Source organism: Podarcis raffonei, chromosome 8, assembly GCF_027172205.1.
Source record: "Podarcis raffonei isolate rPodRaf1 chromosome 8, rPodRaf1.pri, whole genome shotgun sequence".
Lineage (NCBI taxonomy): Eukaryota > Metazoa > Chordata > Lepidosauria > Squamata > Lacertidae > Podarcis > Podarcis raffonei.
The window spans coordinates 61643020-61659778 of record NC_070609.1 but is presented as its reverse complement, the minus strand read 5'-3'; the positions used below and the strand labels follow the sequence as shown (position 1 = coordinate 61659778).

Here is a 16759-nt window from a genome sequence, read left to right as displayed (position 1 = left end):
AAGTCATAAAGGAAAATAAGTTCAGAAGAAGAAAAACCCAGCTTCGCTGCCCTCTAAAGCAGAAACAAGGGACCCAGAAGCCTCCAGAAGTTGTTGGACTCCAATTTCCATCAGCCTCAACCAGTATGGCCAATGGCCAGGGATGATTGGAGTTGCACTCCATCTGCTTGTAAATCATCTGTCCAACCCCTCTCCAGAGAGACGATTTCTGGGATATAAGGAAGGGATGGGATGGGTTGGAGCTTAGCTACCAAGACTTCACATCTCAATCATTTGATATCAGATCAGACTTGAAATATGTCTCATGGATTTGCCTACAAGCTGATTACTGTACTCTGGATGATTGGCACACAAATCTGAAACCCAGGTGGTGCCATAAAGTGAGCGAAAAGGTACCTTTCACATTTTCAAATGAATGCACATAGCTGGAAACAGAATCAGAGCAACAGACTATGCCCTCAAGTTGTCTGTGTCCCTTTGAAAGTGGGAAGAAAGACTCCACAGACAACTGCATGTCTGAAGGGCTCTCTCTCTCCTGCTTTTCCATAGTTCCCAATCACACCAGAATATGAACTTCCCCAGTTCCAAAATACTCACCCAGCCAGTTTCAGTCAGGCCCCAAGCCATTCAGCTATAGGGCTAGCAAAGGAAAAGGAAGAGCAAAGAAACGCAAGGAGAAGAAGCAGAATTCCCCACAGCAACAACTCAAGTTGGAAGAAGAAAGGTGATGGAAGGAGTAACAGGAATGACAGCCAGTTGGGCAGATCCACAGTATACATTTAAAGCACATGACTTAGAATAATAGAATTGCAGAATTGGAAAGGATCCCCAGTGATCATCTGGTCCAAACCCCTGCAATGCAGGAATTACAGCACAAGATGGCCATCCGACCTCTGCTTAAAAACCTCCAAAGATGGAGAGTCCACAACCTTCCAAGGTAGTCCATTCCATTGTCAAATAGCTCTTAACATCAGGAAGTTCTTCCTAATGTTTAGTTGGAATCTCCTTTCTTGTAATTTGAATGCATTGGTTTGGGTCCTCCCCTCGGGAGCAGCCAAAAGCAAGCTTCCTCCATCTTTCACATGACAGCCCTTCAGGTATTTGAAGATGGCTCCCATGTCACCTCTCAGTCTCCTCTTCTCCAGGCTAAACATGCCTAGATGTAAACAGAGCCGAAATTATTCATATTTGTTATTGTATATGCCTTTTTTAAGGACCCATCATACAAAATCAGATGCCATGACAGTATAAAATGCTGGTGCAATAAAATGGAAAACTCTCCTCCCCGATAATGTCTAATGTTCCTTTTCTTTCCCCCAAAGTGCCACTTCTGGCTGCACCTGCTTGATGCACAGTTCAGGAAAGCAGATGAAATCGCATCCAAATTTATTACCGAAGACGGTCCCCGGGTGAATGGCAACACTATCCATCTTTTTATAGGCAGGCACATATAACAGGTTTAAGCATCTCTTTTGGAGCAGTTTAAAGACTTCTTTGCTTTCACAGGTTTATTAAGTTTTCATTAAATTATGAAATGGCCCCAGTGGTGAGGTCCAGCCATTTTCATACACCTGAACCAGCAAAAGTCAAACCATTCAATAAACTAGGAAATTTCTTCTCCTCCGACCCCAGTGCCTGCACACCCAATATGGGGCCTTGTAATCAATAAAATGTGACAGCTGAAATACTGTCACATGGCCAGCCTTAAGGCCGATTGCCTGCCACAGGTGTGCAGTAAATAATGGCAACCTGGTTGCAGGCAGGCAGTGAACTGTTCCCTGTGATCACCTGAAGCACGAGAAATGCAGTTCCTCACACGGCTGTTTTAGAAATGTGCTCTGTGTAGGCAGCGGAAGGAGGCTGCCAAATCCTGAGATGATGGATAGAAGAGGTTGGGGTGATAACATTGTTTAATGTTCCCGCATACACTAAAGACTCAGTGTAAGTAGAAAACTAATTTATTCTTGATTATTATTATTGAACATAAATATTATCAAAGGTCAAAATAGGCTTCTAAGTGGTTTACAAGTATAAAAGACAATGATATGTTATTAAAATACATAAATCCCTACTTAAAATGCAGTGCAACTGCATCTTACGCACAAATATCTGGGTAACTAACGTTATCATTTCTTCGCATCGTCCTGGGAAAAAGAGTCAAATGGGTGCCACCAGGTTCTGTCCTGGGCCTGTTGTTGTTGTTCAAGGGCATTATAAACAACTTGGATGAAGGAATCTAGGGGGTGCACATCAAATTTGCATGTGACAGCAAACTGGGAAGGGTAGCTAATGCTGCAGAAGACAGAAGACAGAATTCAGGATTCAAGATGAGCTTAACAGATTGGAGAACTGGGCCCAAACTAACAAAATGAATTTCAGTAGGGACAAATGTAAGAAGAAAGGAGTTTCTGACTAACCATCCAGAAGAACTTTCTAACAGTAAGAGCTGTTTGACAGTAGAATGGACAACCTCTCAGAAGGTGGTAGTCTCTCCTTCCTTGGAGATTCTTAAGCAGAGCTTGGATTACTATCTGTCATGGATGCTTTAACTGAATTTCCTGTATTGCAGAGGGTTGGACTACAGTCCCTTCCAACATTACAGCTTCTGATGCTTACCAGGAGAGGGGCATGCATGGGCAGGAGAACTGGATTGGCAAAAGGTATTACCCAACTAAGTTCTACACACAGTAGACCCACTGAAATTAATGTTCTCGAGCAAGTCATCCATTCCAATGGGTCTACTCTAAATAAGTCTACTATTGGATGCAACCCAAAATATTGAGTTTTGATGGCTTTTTACGGTGGGAGGGAGCTGCTACTATGGAGGGTTTTTGTTTTTTTAATAGGAGACAACTTGATTTTTGAGCCTCCCTTTTCAACTGCTCAGCCTTTCCCTGGTTGGTATACAAATTCAGTATTGGTCGAGCTTTTCTTTTTATGATCCACAACACACAATTCCAGCAGCATATCTGTATGGGCAAAACATCTGTTACAGGAAAGTCAAAGGCAAGAACTAAAAGTAACACTAGCTCAGCTTTGGACTCAGGGTGCAATCCTAACTATGTCTATTCAGAAGTAAGCACTATTGCATTCAGTGGGGCTTACTGCCAGGTAAGTGAGGGTTGAATTGCAGCCTTAGCCTCAACTCTGTTATTTAATGCTAAGTGCTGAGTCTTCTGTTGCATTCACTGAGGCCCCTCTTTCAAATTAAATAATCAAGCATTATAGTTTCCACACCTTGTAATCCTGTGATCTCCGCAATGACTTTTTGAAATACCACAGAAGTGGAAGTAATGCCAAACGGCATTCACTTAAATTTATAATGTCCAAATGGTGTATTAAAAGTCATTAGCTCACAGTTTGAGTCATCTAACTTTCCTTGTGAATATGCATGTCCAACATTTTAGTACTCAGAATACTTTCTGCTTCTGAAGTGTTGTCTGCTTCCTCTTCAGTACTATTTATTGGACAATATTCATATTTTATGACTTTATTTGAATCATATGGATCAATGGGTATCTGTACTTTTTTTAAGGAGACTCACCTGTTCAGCTGCAAAATTAACTCTTTGTAGATGGTTAGACTTTTTGAATTATTATACCTTTTGAGGAAGATTGACATTGTCTGTAGTGACAAAGTATATTGTGGCTGCATCGCCGGGAGAAGGTCAAGCATGGAGCCCAGTGTGGCATGGCTTCAATGGCCGATGGCTCCTCACACTTACTCAAGAGGAGCCAAACACTGAAGCTGAGCTCCATGCGCAGCCTCCTCTGCCCCCTCCCCACAGATATTGAGGGGGCCAAAGACACCTCGGCCCTATAGAGTTGGTGCCAGTGGAGTCTCCTAACAACTCTCAGTCCCCTTCACAAACTAAAGCTCCCAGTTATTGAGAGCCAGTGTGGTGTAGTGGTTAAGAGCGGTGGACTTGTAATCTGGTGGACTGGGTTCGCTTCCCTGCTCCTCCACATGCACCCTGACTCTGCACCCTCTTCAAGTGCTTTTGCAAGACTGTCTTGAGACATTTTGCTCCCTGAGGGAAAGGGTGAAATGGTGCTTTACATTCCATGTGAAAAATCTGGCTCAACTGGCAACTGACTCTTATTTCAACTTCTGGTGATGAGGCAGCATCCTTGACTGCACTTAAAATTTGGGATGGGTCAATTCTGACCTCTCAGTTTCTCATTTTTCCAGTCTTAAATTTAGCTCTCCATATTTCCACATCAGTTTGGGGTGTTTTGCTTGTTTTTGTTTTTGTTTGTCTTTAGAAGTCTTCATGAAAATTCACCAGCATTTTAATGTGGGCCACACAACCATCTCTTGCAATGCAATAGGGACCACCCAGTCATGCGATGGAGCATCAACCACATCCTGGAGCCAGCCAACCAGCCAACCCTACCCACCCTGCTGGATTTAATAAGACAAGAGGGACAAGAATCAAGAGGGAGTGTGGTTGGCCAGCACTTTGCCCATATCAGCTGACTGAATAAGCTGAAATCTATCCCACAATACCTCCAGAACATCCCGAGGGCTAAAGCTTCCCCATCCCTATTGAAGTGGATGACACTTTGTGCAAGATTTTTCCTATTTTCATCTGCCCTAAGAATAAGAGTCCTGTGGTTCATTATAGGCCAACATTTCTGTCCTTGTTCCGACAATTGTTCGGTTTTCTAGCTTAAATTCTTCCTTCACCACCAGTTTACGTTCCCTCTTAGTCCCTGTTCATCTTCTGATTCACTTGGTTGGGTGTTTCCCTTACATTAACCTCAACCTGGATGCCTCTGTGGCTCTGGGTGACACAACAATCTATCCTACAGATACAATCCTTGCCCTCTATACAACATTACATATGATTTTCAAAGCCCTGGAAATGAGCCCTTTTAAGTGAAAGCCTCTGCAAGATAACAATACTACGAATGACACTTATAACCCGTATCCTGAAATGACATGTGGGTATCACAAGAGAGTCTTCTGAACACTATCTTAATTAGATTGCTCGGTAAATTGGTTCAGGATGTGGGTTTTCTTCTTTATCTAGGCCTTTTGTTAAAACAACAGTAGCAACAATCTTTACATCGCAATAAAACATTTTTTTAAAAAAAGCAAAATACTTAATTTCATTAATCTGTTTAGCAATACCAATATAATGAGCCATAATATTGATTTTCGTACATAGGATTTAAAATCTCTACTTCTTTCCACCGAATTAAATGCTTCAGACTGGTACTCAACCTCTTTACAGTCACATCTTTAATTTAGTTGTTATAATTAGGCATTAACGGGTGTCAGTGGTATAGTCAGTTACAGGCCATTCTGTTCTGCTTGTCTTGATTATCACAGTTTAGATGTAAAGTAAATTAGAATGAAAGACTATACAGTCCAATTACAGATAAAAACAGCAAACTGCACTGGGGTAATTAGATGCCAGCATTATTTTTCTTAGATTTTGTATCTCTGCGAGCATTTCTTGCTGTTACTTTGCTGAAGTCAATGCTTAAAGATTTTGCAGAGGGCCTGGGTCTTTGTGACATTGTCTCCTCTTAAACTTTTAAATGTGCTGACTTGATCTTCAGTTGCTACAAGTGATCTTTTTTGTTTCTTGCTGTTTTCCACTGGGAATTACAACTGAACCCTCTTCAAGCCAGTTACCATGTCCTGTCCACAGGACCTCACTGTGAGCCAGACTTTGCTTTAGCAACCAGCGACGGAAACATCTGGAAAATTACCAGTATCATTGCAAATCCGATTCGTGCTGAGATTTCTGCAGGTGATCTAGTACCCCAGAATGAGATTGCTAAAAGGCAACATGTCTGGTTTGCACCTGTCAACGAGACCGTAACCCTGACTTTTTTCTGTAAACATTTCTAAATAGCACATTGGTAAAAAACAAACCAAACACAAACAGCAAAATGTGTACCCGATACAAAAGCTACAATAACAAAACAAAACAAAGCAAACAAAGAAAAAAACCACAGAAAAAAATATCAGGAAAAAATCATACGTATATACTGTCGGTCAAAAGAAAATTCGCACTTTGAAGGTCTGCCTGAGTAACACAATTTCTGGGCAACTTCTGAAAGGAGGCAGGAACAATTACTGATACCACTTTAAACAGTCCTGCCCCCCTGCAAAAGAAGTCCTGGGAACTATAGCTTGTTCAGAGTGCTGAGAGTGGTTATGAGACTTCTATTGCCCATCACAGAGCTACAGTCCCAGAATTCCCTGGGAAAAGGGATTGCTTGTTAAACCACTCTTAGTCATTTAAGCTATTTACCACCATCATCACATCTTATAATCATGAATTGCGTGAATTTCAGAGCAATCCTGCATTGTGTGTGTATGTTTGAAAGATGAATGTGGTGCCTGGGTGGAAAAGGGGTGGTGGTGTAGTCAGACAAAAAACAAATTCACAGGCTCTATTCCCTTGCATAGGGAATGTCAGGAGAATAGACTACTTTGATGAGCTTCTGATATGCTCTTCTGCATTGATGGTGGGAGACAGGTGATTTCTACAGATGCAACAAGGAGGCTTCTACAGGGGAGTCCAATGGTCCTCTCTCTCTCTCTACCTGTGGAAATGAAAGTCTGGAATATCCCATGGCCATAAGGGACCCTAGGGCTGCACCCTTCATTATGCATTTCAGGAACAATATGAAGTACAGCAAGGTGAAAACAGATCAATGAATAATTAAGAAGTATGTGCAGAACTGTGTGACCCATATTAGCATAAGAGGCAACTCCTAGGGGTTGTGGGGGCTTCAGGCCCCACAATAAAATATTTGAGGGGGCTGGGCCCCCACAAGGTTGATGGGCTTTCCTATTCAAATGGTGTGCATGCACTGTGTCATGTGATCAATTATGCAGGGCGGGGCTTACCTGGGCCCCCACAATAGTTTATTCAACTTGGCACCCCTGCATATTAGTAAACAGGCTAAGTTTCCATTCCAGTGAAGCACCACCTCAGGGAACCCAGAACTTTGCCTTTTGCAGTGGCGGAGGCGATTTTAATTAGGATAATTATTATGTTTTTCCTTTTAAGTTTATTTTCTAATGCCGGCAGAAGCAATAATGCATGATGTGTTTTTATGGACACCCTTGAGTGTGTGTGTGCCCCCCAAATATGCCTGCGCGTGCAGGAAAACTTACACATACACTTAAATGCTTACAGATATATCAGCAAGTTACATGAGGATCAGGAGACATAAAAGTAGTAAATAAGGGCAGGAAGATGCAAGATAAAGAACAAAATGAAAAAATAATTAAAACAATAACTATTCCATTCATTCTGTACTTATTACACCAGATTGCATTAGGAAAAACAATAAAAAATGTGATTTTAATCTGATAGTAAAACACACGTGCACACACACACACACACACACACACACACACACACACACTAAAATAAGAATGAGAGCCATTAATGAAAATAATGGATCTTCTCCAAACTGGTTCAACAGTCAACAGTCTGTAGTGCTGCTAGTGAGGCAGGAGTCTTTGTTACATGCTGTGGTTGCTGCAGTCCTAATTAGTCCCACTCATTAACTATTGCAACTCATTTATGAAGGAAAACAAAGGAGCAACTCGATGGGACTTTCCCCCTTGCTAAAGTGATAATGTTATTTCGCTCTGCAATCCGGTAACTCAGAGCCCAGACACGGGAAGAGTAACAGAGTGTGCCCCGCCATTTCAGATCTCTGAAACAAAAAGTGTTTGTTTCCCCCCCCCAGGATAGATGTTTTGATTTCATTTCACTTTAGACTGCTACCTTGCCTGTCATGAGAACCCTCGGGGTGGCTTGCAACATCGCATAAAAGCAGGAGCCCACAATAAATAAAAACCATTAAAAATCCATCATCCTAAAGCAAAACAATAAAGGCAAACTTTTAAAAGCAGTATAGACACCATAAACAACATAAAAATGTAGCAATTAAAAATCCATCACAATCCCCCAAATGCTTGCTGGGATAAATATAATGAGTCTTTACTATTTTTCTGAAGATTGAAACAGAGCAGACTCGACACACTTTTCCTAGGAAGCAGCTCCACAACACCGATATCACTGCCAAGGGGAACCTGTGTGGTAGTGGATGAGCTTAGAATCACAGAGGCTGCCTTGCACTGAGTAAGGCTAGTGATCCATCTAGCTCAGTATTGTCTACACTGACCACCAGCAGCCCTCCAGGGTTTCAGGAAGGGTCCTCTTCCAGCCTTACCTGGAGATGCTCCTGTTGATTGAACTTGGGGTCATTGGCATGCAAAGCTCTACCGCTGAGCTAAGGTCCTTCCTCATTATAGAGTTGGGTCTTCAAAGCAATCTATGGCAGCCATGTCCAACTCCCAAGAGGCCGTGGTCTACTCCCACTATTAAAAAACTGGAAGTGATCTAACCATTGGATTGACCAAAGTTGTCTTGGGGAGGAAGTTGTTGAGCGATCAACCAGGGGCACCCTGAGATTGACTGGTAGATCACGATCAACCTGCTGGACATCCCTGATATATGCAGTCAAAACACAATAAGAAACACGATATCTCCAAATATCTAAATAGCTGTCACTGGAAGAGGTAGCAAGCTTGTTTTCTTCTGCTAAGGAGGAAAGGACCCAAACCATCAGAAAGAAATGGCGAGAAAGAATATTCTGAATGTACATTAGGAAGAACTTTCTGAGGGTAAAAGCTGTTTGACAGTGGAATGGACTCCCTTGTAAGGTGGTGGGCTCTCGTTCATTTGAGATTTTTGAGCAGAGGCTGGACTAGACATCTCACAGCATCCAGAGCAGTTGAATATCTATTTGAATGGACTGGAGATTTTTTTTTTAGCTTGTTCCCTGGGTTACTTTTAGAGGAAAGTTTGAGGGAAGAAAATCTGAAAAATGGGAAAGTTTTATGAAGAAAGGCAAAGCTTTCCTTGGTGAATAAGTCACCATGCTATCATAATAATGCAAATTCCCACAACTATTTTGTTCAAAATGAATATTAGCGCTGTAATTTTCTACCTAATTTTTATAGTAATAACTGAAAATGTGGCATTAAAATAGCCACATGGCTCTTTGAATGTTACTAGTGGGCTGGAATATGACTTTTGTCAATAACACAGCAGCAATACAGAACATTTGCTTCAGACTAAAGTGACTGTTCAGTGTTCTCCATGGAATCTACTTTTGCTCAGGAGTGGTTGTTTTCAGTTTTATCATGAATAGTGTGCTGCCTCTATTGGGAACAAATCTAAGAGAAACTTAAAGAGAAACAGGTTTAAGTTTGGAATGGATACATCATCACATTGTCCAATATAAATAACTGATAACAGAACATGCAGGAATATAGAATCATAGAATTGTAGGGCTGAAATGGACCCCAAAGGTAATCGAGTTCAGTCTCTTGCAATGCAGGAATCCAGCTAAAGAATCCATGACTGACAGCCATTCAACCTCTGGTCCAATCTCCTTTCTGGTCATTTGAATACACCCAATTGCAATACATCAAGGGAACGTTGTGTGAGTGAATTTGCTAAATTGTCTGCCATTTGGTGGGATGGGAAGATTGTCTTCCAGGCACTTCCATGTACTTCTTCTCAGGAACAGGAGACCAATGGGACAAGCCTTAAGCTTCTTGGTCATAAGAGAATTCAGAGTGGGGAGGAGTTCCTCATTCATCAAGTAGGGCTGTACAGTTGTCTACGAAACAAATGGAAGAGTGGCTGCAGCCGTTAACAAAGACGCCATCGTTTCTGAGAGTCAGGTCACCGCTTCAGCTGGAAGTCCTTTTGTTGCAGAACAGAGATGGCCACTTTGACTGCCAAAAAGCCACTTTAAAAAGATTGATGGGAGAAACTGAAGGAGGATGCAGAAATTTGGAACAAGTTCATTTAACTTCGTAATGAGTTTCTGTCCTGGTGGTGGCAAAAAGAAGGAGGGGGTAAAGCTCCCCCATCATGGGATACGCTGGCCTAAATTGCACTTGGGCATTTATTTATTTATTAAAAATGCTTCGGCCCGGACGACATCAATTTGGAATGATGCTGCGAAGGCGATGGCGCAGCGGAGGAAACAATAAGTAGGCAATGCAATTAGAGGCCTTAATGAGCCTTATGAATGCAGAGGGGTGCGGTGGGGGTGTCGTAAGGTTTGAACAATCTGTTTCACAGTTTAGCATCTACCAGGAAAATGTAGTGGCAGGGTGTCTCGTTCAACATTTCAGGGACTCCCGTTTTTGGCCCTGGAGGCTGACAAGGAGCTGACACCTGTGCCCTCAGCTGCAGAAGGGGATGTTCATTATGCAAGAGATCTCCAAATACGCTTAAGGCGCTCAGAGAGGTTTTCCTCTTGCAAAGGAGTGGGGAAAACAGGTTAAAGAGCAGAGTGGCTGCTATAATGAAGTTACCAGAGTGAGCGAGCTTGATGAATGTTGACACCGCTATAACTGAACATCACTGGCAGAAATTATATTACGTTGGGCCTTCAAACATCCTCGGCTTTTAAGCACTCTATCAAATAGCCCGATTAGCTAACTAATATTTAGGGTTGCTTTCGGAGATCATTTCCCCAAACTAAAACGGTCTCTTTGAATTTGCCTCCTTGATTTGGAGGTGGCAGAGAGAGGGCAATATTCTTACAAGGTGGTGTAAGTGTTTGGGGGGGGGATTGTTTCACATTGTTGTTGTTTAGTCGTTTAGTCATTTAGTCTGACTCTTCGTGACCCCATGGACCAGAGCACACCAGGCACTCCTGTCTTCCACTGTCTTCCACTGCCTCCCACAGTTTGGTCAAACTCATGTTGGTAGCTTCAAGAACACTATCCAACCATCTCGTCCTCTGTTGTCCCCTTCTCCTTGTGCCCTCCATCTTTTCCAACATCAGGGTCTTTTCCAGGGAGTCTTCTCTTCTCATGAGGTGGCCAAAGTATTGGAGTCTCAGCTTCAGGATCTGTCCTTCAAGTGAGCACTCAGGGCTGATTTCCTTAAGAATGGATACATTTGATCTTCTTGCAGTCCATGGGAGAGACTGCTGCTCTCCAGCACCATAATTCAAAAGCATCAATTCTTCAGCGATCAGCCTTCTTTATGGTCCAGCTCTCACTTCCATACATCACTACTGGGAAAACCATATCTTTAACTATACGGACCTTTGTTGGCAAGGTGATTGTTTCACAGATGCCTTTAAATGAGGATTAGACAAATTCATGGAGGAGAAGGCTATCAATAGCTATATGCCATGATGTCTATGGCCTGCCTCCATTGTAAGTGGCAGAAATGCTTCTCAATGCCTGTTGTTGCAAGTCACAGGAAGGTCCTCCTTGCAGCTTTTCATCATAGGCATCTAGCTGTCCACTGTGAGAACAAGAGGCTGGACTGGGGCAGGCCACTGGCCTGATCCAGGAGGGCTTTCTTTATGTGCATCTTATTTCTTTTCCTGGAAAATTTCAACCCAGTTCGTACTGAAACAGTATTGCTAGCTAATAATGGTGGATGAACTAAGAAATGGGTTAAGAGTGGAGTAGTGGCAGAAGCTTGGGGAGTTTTTCAGTTTGTAGAAAAGACAAGTAAGAGGTGACACGATAGAAGTTTATAAAATTAAGCCTGGCATCAAGAGAGTGGACAGAGAAAAGTTGTTCTTCTTTCATAACAGTAGAACTTGTGGATATTCAATGAAACTGAATGTTGGAAGATTCAGGTTTCGACATGCGGCACATAGTTGAACTGTGGAACTCACTCCTATAGGAGTGATAGACACCAATTTGGAATGGCTTTAAAAGATAAATTCATGGTCTGTGGATGGCGACTACCATGATGGTTCTACACTGCCCTCTCTAGATGGAGGCAGCAATGTTGCTGAATACCAGATGTTGGGAACCACAGGAGCTCTTGTGCTTGAATACTGGCTTCCTATTAAGGCAGTGGTTGGCCACTGTGAGAACAGGATGCTGGACTAGATAAGCCATAGACCTGATCCAGTGGCCCATCTAATGGTCTTATGAGTAGAAGGTGCTTTTCAGATCTTGGGGAACCCCTTGCAAAGTGTCCCACAAAAAAAGAAATCACAGTGACATCAGGTGATTGACAGTTGGCCATCCCTGTCAAAAACAAGAGGTCCAAGAGTGCTTTGAAAAATGTCTGGTGCTGGTGTAGACCATGGTTTTGGTGGTTTGTACTGGATCAAATTTGTTTTTCAGAGTATGATGCGGTGAATATTGTCTTGCTGATATGCATCCATACAATGGGAAAATGGCCTGGAGAGAAATGTTGATGTTCACATCAGAAAACTATCAGAGAACTTCACCATGGAAATGCAATGAACCTCAACAACCATGTGAAGTGTTCTGTTGTCTACTGTAGGACAGGCTGATTGTTTGGATTGGAAGATGACAATTAAAGAAATAGTAGGATTTGGATTTGTAAAGGCAAATGCTCCTTGATGCCAAGATTGCTTGGTCCATGTGGCCACCCAAATGAGTTTGGAAGGAAGCCAAGGAACTAAAAGCAGTTGATAAAACAGGAAAGGTAGTTAATCAAAATATAGCTAGCTTCTGCAGATTTCAAAAAGCTAATGATAATACAGAGATGTGTTGTGGAGGTAGGGAGAGGAGGGGTTTGAGAAAAGAGTTTAAAGCTGTGCAGAGTGGATTTGTCTCCTGGTTCCCCACCCCACCCCGCCCACTTTCAAATATGACATCAATACTGAACAGCCCCTTAACCCATCACATTAAGCAGCAAAACATGAACACGTGAATGCATTTTTGATGGTTCTTAGAATGTGTTAAACTACCATTTGTACAGCACTCTTCTGGAGATATGCTTGGGCTTCAAATTCGTGTGGAATTCGTAAGAACATAAGAAGAGCCTGCTGCATCAGGCCAATGACTTATCTAGTTTAGCATCCTGCTTTTTCAGTGGCCACCCAGATGCCCTAATGGGAAACCCACAAGCAGGAAATGAGAACAAGAGCAATCTCCCCACTTGTGATTTCCAGCAACTGGTATTCAGTGGCATACCGCCTTTAACAATGGAGGCAGAACATGGCCATCGTAGGTACTAGTCACTGATAGCCTTCTCTTCCTACATGAATTTGTCTAATCCTCTTTTAAAACCATCCAAATTAGAGGCCATCTCATGAGGGTGAATTCAGAAGGACTTTATTGACTGTTGTGAACCTTCCAGCATCCACCTTCGCTGAATGAACTGGAATTCTAGAATTCAAGAAATTTTAGAATTATGAGGAGGAAAACATTTCCCTATCCATGTTCACTGCATCACACATAATTTTATGTATTTCCATAATATCTCCTCCTACCTGCCTTTCCCCCCCTAAACTAAAAACTCCCAAATGCTATAACCTTTCCTAATAGGGGAGTTGTTCCATTTCCTTGTTCATTTTGGTTGCTCTCTTCTGAACCTTTTCATGTAACACGAGAAGCCACTCCAATACTCCTGTATTGGTGTGGCGATGACTAGTCATTTACCTTTTTTAGAAAAGCTAATAGTGACACCTAAAGTCAGAACGCGGCATAACAAAGTGTAGTCTTTGCTTCCTGAATTCAGTGGGACATGACCAATAGTGATATCTAGTGTCTGAAGAAAGCATAACCCACTTTAATGCAAAAACTTTTTTTAAAAAAACAAACTCGTGTGCATTCATGGTTTTTTTTGCTAAGCATTTGTGTTATCTTCCGATGTTAAAACCTCTTCGAAGTGGGTTACAAATTTTAAAAGCCAACTCAAGCATTAAAATTGTATACAATCAAAGCTACTGTAGAACAGCAGAGAAATCAGATGAGATGGCAGGCTTAGTAAAACAGCCAAGAATCAAATGAAATCAAATAAAACAGCATAAGCACAGTGCAATAACTATGAGTCCTGGAAAATAAATATATCTTAGCCAGATTTTAAAATGACATTTGTGTTCCCACCTTCAGAATCTCTCTCTTTTTTTGGTGTGTGTGTGTATTTCATAACCAGAGTGCCCACCACTGAAAAGCCCCTCCTTCTGGTTGACATCCATCTGAATACGGAAGTCCTTAGAGAATTTCCTCTGGAGCAAATCTTAATGATTAAGAGGTTAAAGAAATTCTTCACACAACTCTTCCTCTGAAGGTAGTGCAAGTCATCAGGTGCATTAGGGCAGGATAGCGACACAATTTTTATACATGGATTTCCAAGGTGATGAACAAGACACCATTGGAACAGAACCCTCCTAGAAAAGAGAACCATTCTAAACAGTGACATTGTGGGAAACTTCTGGGCTTTCCATAGGCATCTGCTTGACCACTGTGAGAACAGCATGCTGGACTAGATGGGCCTTTGGTCAGATCCAGCAGGTCTCTGCTTATGTTCTTTTGTAGATTTCACCACTATCAATCAAAGATCCACACAGAATACAAATAAGGGCTGTAATCATATGACATGGGAGCAAGCCATTGAACTCAAAGGGACTTCTGAGTAGGATTGCACTGAAGGGGAAGAAACAGATGTGCTACTCTGATGATAAAAAAACTCACCCTTAGCTGTCATGTTTGTCTATATTTCATGGCTTCTGGGAATATGTGAAATTGACTTCCTGATACATTCAATGTTCTATTAAGCAACATGGATATTCTGGTCTCTGACAAAACCAAAACATGTTTCCTTATCTTCTTTTTTGTTCTCCTTGGACTTCGGAGGCATTTTCTAACTGTAGCTCCATCCTGTCGTCATTCTCCATTGAAGTCATCAAAATTTTAAAAAGCCTTAAAAATCTCGTCATGTTATAAATAAAAGATGGACTTGGGACAGTGATGGAAGACGAGTGCAGCGTGTTTGATGGGAAACGTACAATTAGTCGCTCCTTCGAAAGCGTCTGAGGACCACCTTATTTTCTTCTTCCCCTTCGTTTGCATGCTATATAAACAGAGAATCAAGGAATACACCAAGTAGCGTCAACTGAAATTCCATAGGCAAGGGATGACAGCAGATCCACTCAACGCACATTAAAAATTAATAGACATTGAATTTTCTCAGCTTTAATTGATCTGCATTTTTGTCTTCAATTACTTGTATGTAACCTTGCTTTTCATTCCAGGGACTGATGCTGAGTTCTGAAACAGCACCTTGGAAGAGTGCTGAGGCACAGCTGGCGGGATCAGAAGAATTTCAGATCCTCTGTGGAAGGTGAGCTTTGCACGACAGCATCAGAAGAGATTAAAATGTGTTGAATGTCAATGCCAATAAAATGGCTTTTAATTTGGCAGGGCTGTGGCTAAGTAACAGAGCACCTGCTTTGCATGCAGAAGGTCCCAGGTTCAATCCTCAGCATCTGTAGGTAAGAATATATGAACATAAGGAAATAGGAAGAGACTGCTGGGTTAGGTCAATAGCCCATCTAGTCCAGCATCCTGTTCTCACAGTGGCCAAACAGATGCCTGTGGGAAACCAGCAAGCAGGATTTGAGTACAAGAGCACTCCCCTCCCACCATGCTTTCCACCAACTGGTCTTCAGAAGAATTGCTGCCTCCAGCTGTGGAGGCTGGTAAGTCTAGGGGTGTCTCCACAAATTTGGAGTGGAGTCCCTAAGATGGTTGGATGGTGTCTGTGATGGACAGCAGAGCCAGACTAGAGTCTGGTGATGCAGTTCCTCTTAAACTTTGCCAGAGTATTGGAACCTCTTGCTGATTGGCTCCAGAGTCAGCTAGCCACAGAGTGGGGAGGAACAGCACTTTGGGGGGGGGGATAAAAGGAGCATTTTCTGAGGGAGAGAGTTAGATGGGGCTGGATTTGATTTTGGTTTTGAGATAGGGCTACATTTCAGGTTGGGAGATAGGGAATGAGATAGGGAGAACTGGTTCTGAGTTAAGTTAAACATCCACACTGAGGAGACTATCCATAGCGAGAGGACAGAGCCCCACAGCTTGGATAGGGAGACCATATTGAGGGTCTGGGAAGGGTATACAGACAGGAGTGTTCTGGGAGGGCTGAGTCCAAGCCAGGAGAGATAGATCCTGTGGGAATTCAGGCTACCTGGGTCTCAGTATAGCCAGAAGGGGAGAGTTCTTCTAGGTACAGAAGACCCCCAGCCCAGTGACAAGGGGTGAGGTGACCCCCTGGGTCTGTTGTACCATTTAGAAGACCTCAGGTGTGGGATGGTTAAGAGAGTGGGTAACTGAGGAGAAGTGCCCCTTGCTTATGAACCAAAATATTAAGCTGTGAAAGAAACTGTATGGTGTTGAAAGTATTCAGCTGTAATATCTAAGTAACAGAAACTGAGTTGAGCATTTTACCCTCTGTTCTAGAAACCTGAACATCTACCACCTGAAGTGTAACAACTGATTTTTAGTAACTGAAGTTTACGAAGAGTTGTGCCTATAGTATTGTGCATAAGCCTGAGACATCTTATAGTCAGTTAAAGTGAATAAGTTAACTTCTACCTGAAAGAACACATTTCTTGACCCACTTTGTTTCATAAACTTCCTTTTGTTTAATAAAGCTTTTCTTGTTGTTTGACCAGCTCCTGCCAGAGACTCTAAATCATTAAGTTTTCCCTCACACAAGTCCCCCACAATATAATCTGTGGTAAATTGTAGAATTTTGTGCAATTGGTGTACAGTGACGTGGGTCCAAAGCATCTGTAAGGGTCAAGTTTGCAGAAGGCTGGTCTCTTCTATGAGGGGTACGCTTGCATACTGAAACGGGCCTCAAATACATATAATTTTCAGATTGTGCTAGTTGTATATGGTTGGCTGAGAAAAGTGTCTAGGAACTGCAGGTTTTTAGTTACACCACGTTTCACACCAGAAT

General features: G+C 42.2%; 1 long non-coding RNA gene across 2 annotated transcripts in view; it reads left to right on the top strand.

The window, feature by feature from the left end:
• Nucleotides 1-16453, top strand: part of LOC128419516 (uncharacterized) — a 33210-nt gene extending 16757 nt beyond the window's left edge. The window contains exons 4-7 of one of the 2 annotated variants that reach the window (XR_008331865.1): nt 9387-9491; nt 15048-15136; nt 15217-15287; nt 16255-16453. This is a non-coding gene — a long non-coding RNA (uncharacterized LOC128419516). The remainder of the gene's footprint in view (nt 1-9386; nt 9492-15047; nt 15137-15216; nt 15288-16254) is intronic. The other variant, XR_008331866.1, reaches the window with a different exon arrangement.
• Nucleotides 16454-16759: the final 306 nt, after the last annotated feature.